The sequence below is a fragment of the Marmota marmota genome, unplaced genomic scaffold (genome assembly GCF_001458135.2).
Source record: "Marmota marmota marmota unplaced genomic scaffold, marMar, whole genome shotgun sequence".
Lineage (NCBI taxonomy): Eukaryota > Metazoa > Chordata > Mammalia > Rodentia > Sciuridae > Marmota > Marmota marmota.
Genome location: NW_026000026.1, coordinates 78,298,355 through 78,307,144, shown reverse-complemented (window position 1 = coordinate 78,307,144; position 8,790 = coordinate 78,298,355). Strand labels below are relative to the sequence as shown.

Here is an 8,790-nt window from a genome sequence, read left to right as displayed (position 1 = left end):
TATATATTAGTTGTAGAATGACACAGTACCTTTATTTATCTTTATGTGGTGCTGAGGATCAAACCCAGAGCCTCACATATGCTAGGTGAATACTTTATCACTGAGCCATAACCCCAGCCCATGACTACTATTTTTTAACCCTTTTCTAGTCCTCTTCATGGGACTTCAATGAAATAGACTATTAAGTGACATTAGATCTTGTTTTTAAATAAATTACATTTCAATGTCAATTTAGGAAGAAAAAATGGGACTTGCCATTACCAAGTCCATAACTCATGAACACATGCATGAGTAATCCTAGCCAGTGATTTCCAATGCTTAAAAATAACAGATTCCAAAGCCCTACTGCAGACTCAATGAATCAGGTCACTAAAAATGGAGTTGAGAAAGAGGGTAAAAAGTGGGAAGCAAGGATTGATTTGCATTTAACCAGTGTAACAGGTGATTCTGCTGTCCAGCCAGGTATGGAAGCCATAAATCTTAATACATGGTTAAAAAGGAAGAAATTCTAGCTGCTATTCTAAATCCATTTACCATGGTGCATGTCAGCTTTGATTATCCTAAGAAGTTATTACTATATAAAGATCCTTCCTAGAACCCAGGTCATTTAACATTCTTTTCTAACAAGTTGAAAAATGGAAGAGAGACCCTTTCTCCCTCCATAAGAATCAATTCTGTTATCTGCTTGTGAAGCAAACAAGGAAGAGGGCTTTATAGCATGGCCTGGTACAAGGAGAGTGAAGGATGTCCTCTTATAGCCACCTCTCTGGCTTTATTTCTTCTTCCAAAAGATTTTCTTTTTAGACTGACAACTGTCCTTTGTCTGGTGAGAAGGGTGAGAGTCTTGCAGTACACAAAGAGGAAGTCTGAGTCTTAAAGTGAAAGATAATACCTAAATAGAAAAAGGGGCAAGGTTCTGTAGGAGTGGATGAGTACTAGCTACAAAACCACAAAGTTTCAATATTGATATCAATAATGCTATGCTGTCATGTGCTAGGAGATGTTCTGAGCATTAGATGCATTTAATTCTTGGTGAGTATTGCTTTTATTCCCATTTTACAGTTGCATGTACCTTTCCCAAGACCATAGAGCAGCAACTGGCAGAACTAGATCTTGTATCCAGATAACTCACTCCAGAGTCTAATTTCAACTTCCAAAGGAGAGGGCATTTATGTTCACATGTGTCAGCAGTCAGAAGCATTGTCTACTGTTTCCTTAGTACAACTTAGCTGTTGGCTTTTGAAATTCTGATGTGCTTATCTCTATATCTCTTTTCTGTTCTGTGTAATTCCTTAAACAATGTGTAAAATTTGATTTGTTTTCTTCCATAGCACATAATTAAAACTCAGTAACTGTCTGTTAAATGATGTTATGATGACAAGTAATATAATTATTATAATAAAGTTAATGAATGTGATAATGGATCTGATCTGTTTAAATATATATGCAAGAAAATGGGTCAGTAGTGTAGAGTATAGAGCTTTGAAGTCAATATGTTTGAGTTCTGCCATTGATCAGCTATGTGATGGTAAGCAATTTATCATTAGGTTTTCTCTTCCATAAAGTTATTATGTTGTCTGTAGCATGATGTTGAGAGAACTGAATGAGGTTATGCATATAAAACACTTATCACATTGCCTGAAAAAGTTAAAAAATCAACAACTCTCAGCTATTATCATTAGAAAGTTAGCTATCAAATTTATTGAATTTGCAAATATAAACATTGGAAATAATAATTTCTAGTATTTCCAGGTAGTTTGTTGCCTAAATCCAAATACAAAATTGCTTTTTATCACCTCTTTTTTTGGTAAATAATCTGGATTTAATTAATGTAAGGTAGTATGACTTTATAACTGAAAACTGATTAATCTGATTAATGCTACTTATGTCTCCAAAGCAGGCAAGAAAGAGATAGGAAGAAGTAAAGAAGAAAAGTGCTTGCATTGTTAGCAGGTCATACAAGTATACTGAAAATAACCATAAAATGGTTTTAATGAATATTAATAAATAACAAATTAATAAATAAATTATTTATCCTCTGCTCAGAAACCCAAGACTAACTTATGTATAAATTTATTCCTTCCATAAAATGAAGTGACCAATACTTCTTTTCTTTTAGCAATTATCTAAGCCATTGTTTTCAGTGATAATATGGAAGCTACTAAAATCTCCCCAGAGGGCACCTGCACTGCTCTTAGTGCCTGGGAACTGAATAACTCAGATGTCTGGATTATATGAAAATTTTTACCTTAAACAGGTCATTCCAGAGGTATCATCTGTCCAAGCATTCTTTTTATTCCAAAGAGCTAGTGTACCAATGTATCAGTCATATTCTTCCAGAAACAAAAAAAAAAAAAAAATGAATAGAATAGAGTAGGATAAGTGGGCTCTATTAAGGGAGTTGACTCATATAACTATGGAAGCTAACTCCCATGATGGGTCATCTGCCAGCTGGTGAACTAGAGAAGCCATTTGTGTGGCTCAACACAAGTCAGAAGGCCAGAGAACCAAGAAAGCCAGTGGTATGAATCTCAGTCCAAGGTCGAAGGTCAGAAAGTCCTACAAGTCCTCAAGTGAAAGTTCCCAAATTGGAAGGCTAAGAAATCCAGAGTTCTAATGTCTAATCCATTCACTCCACCTTCATGGCCTCACACCTCTCATAGGCCCCACATCCCAACACTATTGCATTGAGAAGTAATGCAACCTCATTGTTGATTTTCCAATGCGTGATTTTGGGGGGACACACTCAAGACATAGCAATCACTAACTTTTCCATGTTGGACAGTTACACTGGGAGAAAAAGGAAGATAAAAATGAGAGGAGTAGAAAGATAGCTGTCCCTGGGTTAGTCATACCCAGGTTGCAGTGAACCAATGGAGAGAGAACCCACTCTTATGAACAGGAATGGATTAGTGAATAGGACAACACCTGACCAGATAGTAGGCGATAGTGTCGTCTTAGCTACACACCCTGGCCTAGTTCATTTCTAATGACACTTCTTCAGTGTCAACCACAAATTATTGAATTTATCAGATTAATATTCTTAGTTTGACACATAAAAAACACTTATAACTATCTTAGTCTTCTGATGTTAAAAAAAACTTTAAATGCTATATTATAAAAATAGCTGCACTACAGTTAAATGGTTACAAATCACCTTAAAATATGCAACTGTCACTTTTTTTAAACATTTATATTTTTCAATCCCCTTGCACCAAAATTTACACGTGGCCTTTGGAAAACAAACGATCATATGGAATTTCTACTTTATTTGTTGTTTAAAATAGAAGAATTTTGTTTCTTATTGTTTTTACATTAGTAAAATTTATAAGATGAATCACCATATGCCAGTTAATCATTCCTCTCTTTATGTAAATATATCCATTGGCTTTCATCTGGCCATACTAAAATTATTTCCACGTCTGTCTCAGAAATTGGACTCAATAGACATAGAGAAGGACTTATGCTATATTTGCTTTTGTAATTTCATTAGCTACAACATGCCTGATATATACTAGGTGGTGCATAAAATTGAAGTTGACAGAATAGAAGATGGATGATTGAGTAAATACCTGGGTAAATGAATTTGAAAGCAGATTTGTGACGTGTGAGAACAGAGCCATCAGTAGTGTAGTACTGTAATAACAAAATAGCATCATGAACTTGTTCTTTATATATCATTGGGAGACTGACTTAAAGAATTCATAAACAAAGAGCATATAACTAGATGCATTCTCCCCCTCTGCCATAGCTGGAATATAGCCTAACTGGGCTCACTGCTTCTCTATTGATACTCCTCACACAGCAGTGAGAGTGAGGTTTTCAAACCCAAATCTAATTTTACACTCATCTGGGGAAAGCCCCAGTGTTAGAATCAAATGCTGGTTCCTTAATATGTGCAGCAGTGGTCTTACTACAGACAGTTTCTCAGGCTTCCTGTTGCTCTGTTTTTCCTTGATGAGCTACACTCCCTCCTGCCTCCAGCAGAAGTTGCTCAAACTGTCTAGTGCACAAATACTTTCCCCTGCTTCACCCAGTAAACCTTGCTCACTCATTCTGCTGATCTCAGCTCAGAGATATCACTCTCGATGGCTGTTCTGGCCAAGTTTTACATACAATTTGGATGGATTCACATATACACATATGTATGTGTACATATACGTATGTATGTATGTACATATATAAATTTGAAAATATGGATATATAATTTTTAATGTCTCTCTCCCTCATTGTATATAAATGTTTTTTACCCTTGTATCACAAACACTTTGACAGTGCCTAGCACATAGTCAATAATCACTAAATGCTTTTAAAAATAGTAGTAATGATATTATGAAAAAGAAGAAGATATCTTGGTTTATAGTTTTAAATTAATTTAATATCCACTACTTTATTTAATATTCATAACAACCCTGCAAAATAGATTATACTTTACTGTCTTGCTCTGTTTGTGCCACAATAACAAAATCCTGAGTTTAGGAAATTAATAAATAATACAAATTTGTTTCTCCCAGTTCTGGAAGCTGGGCAGTCCAAGATGGAAGCATTGGTAAGTTCAAGGTCTGCTGAGGGCCCACTCCGAGCTTCCAGAGTGGCACCCTGTGGCAGTGTTCACATGGTGGAGGGGACAGGAGGACCAAAGGTGCCTGGCTAGCTTCCTCCAGCCTGTTCACAAGGCACTACTACTATCCATGAGAGCATCCATCTCCTAAAGGCCCTGTTGCTTAGGGATTAAGTTTCAACATGGATTTGGAGAGAGCATGAACATTCAAACCATAGTTCTTCCCAACATTAATTTCCTGATATAAAAAAAAAAATTAGCAGCTGTGGGGTATATAGTTCAGTGATGCAGCAAGTTATTAGCATGCGCAAGGGCCTGGGCTCAAAACCTAGCACACACACACACACACCCTGCCAGATTTAGCAAGTAATAGCATCACTATTTTTCTATATAATGGCCAAGTTTTTAAGACATACCAAACACTCTATCTTGACAAAGCAAAGAATTCACAACTAGATGCATTCTCCCCCTCTGCCACAGCTGGAATAGCCTAACTGGGCTCACTGCTTCTCTCTATTTTTTTTTAAGAAAGAGAGAGAGAGAGAGAGAGAGAGAGAGAGAGAGAGAATTTTAATATTTATTTTTTTTTAGTTTTCGGCGGGCACAACATCTTTGTTTGTATGTGGTGCTGAGGATCAAACCCGGGCCGCACGCATGCCAGGAGAGCGCGCTACCGCTTGAGCCGCATCCCCAGCCCCTCACTGCTTCTCTATTGATACTCCCCACACAGCAGTGAGGGTGAGGTTTTCAAACCCAAATCTAATTTTACATTTTACAATGTAAAATTTTACAATTTTAATGCCTTTTTTTTTGCGGGGGGGGCACTGGGAATTGAACCCAGGGGTGCTTAACCACTGAGCCACATTCCAGTTCATTTTTATATTTTATTTACAGGCAGGATCTTGAGTTGCTTAGGGCCTCACTAAATTGCTGAGGCTGACTTTGAACTCGCCATCCTCCTGCATCAGCCTCCCAAGCCACTGGGATTTCAGGCATGTGCCACCACGCTGCTTTATCTCATGCCTTTTAAAATGTGTGATCCATCTACCTAGACCACATTTCCCACACCAACATCAACCACCATCCATTTGTCCTTCCCATCTCGATGGACAATCAGGGTTGCCTCCATCCCCTGGCTTCAATTAGGCTCCATTCAACATTATTATTTGCTTTTCCCAACAAGATTCTCACTGGCCAATTACTTAACAATCCTTAGTGTCAATTTCCTCATCTTTAAATGTAGATAGTGAAAGCAGTTTCCATTTACTGAAAACACTGTATAATATGATAAATTGGATATGAGTGTTGAAGGAGTGGAAAATGTGACGATGGCTCTTAGGTTTTGCAATGTGTAGCTAATTTGACGATAGAGCCTTTACACATACTAGAGTCCCAAATCAGAGTGACATGCAGTAGTCATTGACTTAGAGTCTGGTGTCCTGTTGTAAAGTTTCAGAAATCATAGCTGCAATTGCTGTTTCACAGAGAAGGAAAGTACAGCTCAGCACAATTAAGCAACCTGGGTGAAAGAATCCCTATGACCCCTATTGTGAACTGGATAACTGCAGCTATTCAGAAGTTCAGATTTATTCAAATCTGACTTTACTATAAATTTAATAGTTCCTTTCACAGTCTTCCAAATAGTCCTTAGGATGGAGACTACCTGTCAATGTCAATTTACAGAAATGTAACATTATGGGAGAATTCTTATATGTTCATTGGTTTTTAAAAACAATATGTGTTTGCTCAAATGATAGGTTTTATTTACCTCAATTGTAAAAAGCAGAAATTACCTTCACAAGCTTTGACACAAAATAGGGTATAATCTCTATTGAAATATAAATTGAAAATTTGCAAGTAAAAGCCTTTTGTGTTGTATAGTTTTTATGTATACAGATACACAAACAAACATATATCCCTTAAAGGTCTTTTATATGAATGTTTAGATCAGTTCTCTTTTTTTTAACCAGGGAATAAGAGATTATTATATTTGCAATTAGTTGTTTAAGGCTGTCATTACAGTAGTGTGCAAATATGAACTCAGTCTGTTTTCTTAGGTTCTTTCCTATTTCCCTGTCTCTTTCTTTAATTAAATTCCAAGGTGGTTCCCTACCCTTTCAGTCAAAAGTCTTTCCCAGTTTAAAAATTCAGTCTCAGCCTTTGTTTGGCCTCATTTTCTCCCTTATCCTACCTAAGTTATGAGTTGGGTGCCCTGTGGAGAGTAGGTTCCTGGTTTGCTCTAAGAGGCATGGCTCCACCTTCAAAGTTCTACCCTTTTCCAGGGAAGGAAAGGGAAAGGCATCCTGCCCCTGGACCAATTCACTGACCATGTTAACCAGGTCTTGATGTCTTTCCTCTGAGAGGCAAGAAAGACTGGTCATCCTGGGAGATGTGTGAGTTCTTCAGAAGGAGGCATGCCCCTGCAGTAGACCCACTATTCCGCCCAACGTCTTCCACTGCCATTTGGCTCCCATATTATTTTTGGTATATCCCACAGCTGCCAGCTGGGGAGGCAGTCTTTAGTTGAAGAATGGACTAGAAGATAACTACACTATTTCCTCCATCTTTGCCCTGTCGTCTCTCTCCAGGTCTTCGCTCAAGAGAAACAATTCTGTGTTTGAGCCAAAGAAAGCAAGTCTCTTCTTGCACCCAGCCCAAGTCTCATCATGCCTTTTAACACCTTATGCCCCCTCCCTCAGGATGGCTGTCCCCAGCCACTGCACTTCTTTCCAGGATTCCTTCTCTGTAACTTCAACTCTTTTATCCCAATCTAACCCAGTCTTGGGAGCAGAGTGGCTCTACAAATAAAAATCCCAAATATTTCTGACTTGTCCTCCCAGCAGGAATTTCTCTGAATCTTAAATTTGCTAATATATGGTATCCTGAAAGTGTCCTTTGGGTACTAAGTGCCTTCTTTTCCCCCACTTAGGATCTTGATCAACATTTCAGGGACAATAATAAAATCTTTCTACTGATTAGTATCTTCATTTTATAGATGAAGAAATTGAGGTCTAGCAGGCTTATATAACTTGACCTTGGTCAAGCACATGATCGCACATCCTCTGCCATTTCCTGCTTTTATTGGAGGAGAAGCATTAGGTGATATTCTATCCAAGGGAAAACCCAGACGCATGGACCTAAGGAGGAACAGGGTAAAAGTCTTGATTGGTGTAGCTCCAGAAAAACACCTTTTCAGAGACATCTGGGGGCCACCCGGGAAAACCCTGTGGCAGAATTCCAAGGTAGTCTTCCAAATAGTCCTTAGGGTAGAGACTACCTGTCAATGGCTATAATTATTGGGAGAAAGCATGACATAAAAGCTAGTGGCTGAAGGGCATATAGAGAACTGCTTCTAAAATAACCTTAAATTAATGTCAGGGCCATGATGATACAATTGAGTTTTAAGATACCGCCCTGGAAGACTCCAGAGGACAAGGCAATAAAGATAATAGCTAATATTTCAGGCCACTTACTATGAGACAAGAACCATTAATTACATATATTATTTTGCAACAAACTTTGAAATAAAGACTTTTATTTTCTCATTTAAAATTAAAGTAACTAAGCTTAGAGATGTCATCTAACTTGCACAAAGGCATTTAGCCCAAAGAGATAGTAAAGAAAATATTTTTATCTTTATAAAAACACATTTACACATTTACTTTTTTTTGGTGGGATGGGTGGGGATGCTGGGAATTAAAACAAACTTGACTTGTGCTAGACTTTGGTTTTTTTTTTTTTTTCTTTCTTATTCAGCCATTAACAAAAACGATGATTAAAGAATTTTTCCTTTGTTTTACAGAATAACCGAAAACAAGGAACAGGCCCCAGAAAGGCAAATGCTTCTAAACCTTCAAAGATGGCAAAATTGTTTACACCAGTGCGAAGGAGATCAAAAGCTAAGAAGTACCCTGTAGCCAAGACTGCAACTTGTACTTTAAAGCCATTATTCAAGGTTTCTTACTTGACAGTTCCTACATGACCCTGTTGAAAATCTACAATATATGCTGCATTTAATGAAACATGTATATGTCAAACCAGAAGAAAAGAACTATAAACATATATTGTGTAAAGAAAAAAATCAGCAGTGAAACCAGTTTCAGCAGATCAAGCAAAGATGTGTCTTGGGCATGGAACCAAAGTTACAATGAAACATTCAACCCCTGCTGTGCAGGGGGGGTCATTTTAATGTAACACCACACCCCATGGAAATACCAGTCCTCAAAATA

The 8,790-nt window shown here is 37.6% G+C and overlaps 1 protein-coding gene across 1 annotated transcript in view; it reads left to right on the top strand.

Annotated features, from left to right (window-relative positions):
- Positions 1-8,497, top strand: part of Jakmip2 (janus kinase and microtubule interacting protein 2) — a 156,421-nt gene extending 147,924 nt beyond the window's left edge. Inside the window, exon 20 of the mRNA XM_048811746.1 lies at positions 8,364-8,497. The gene's annotated coding sequence lies outside the window, so the exon portion shown is untranslated. The remainder of the gene's footprint in view (positions 1-8,363) is intronic.
- The last annotated feature ends 293 nt before the right edge of the window (positions 8,498-8,790 follow it).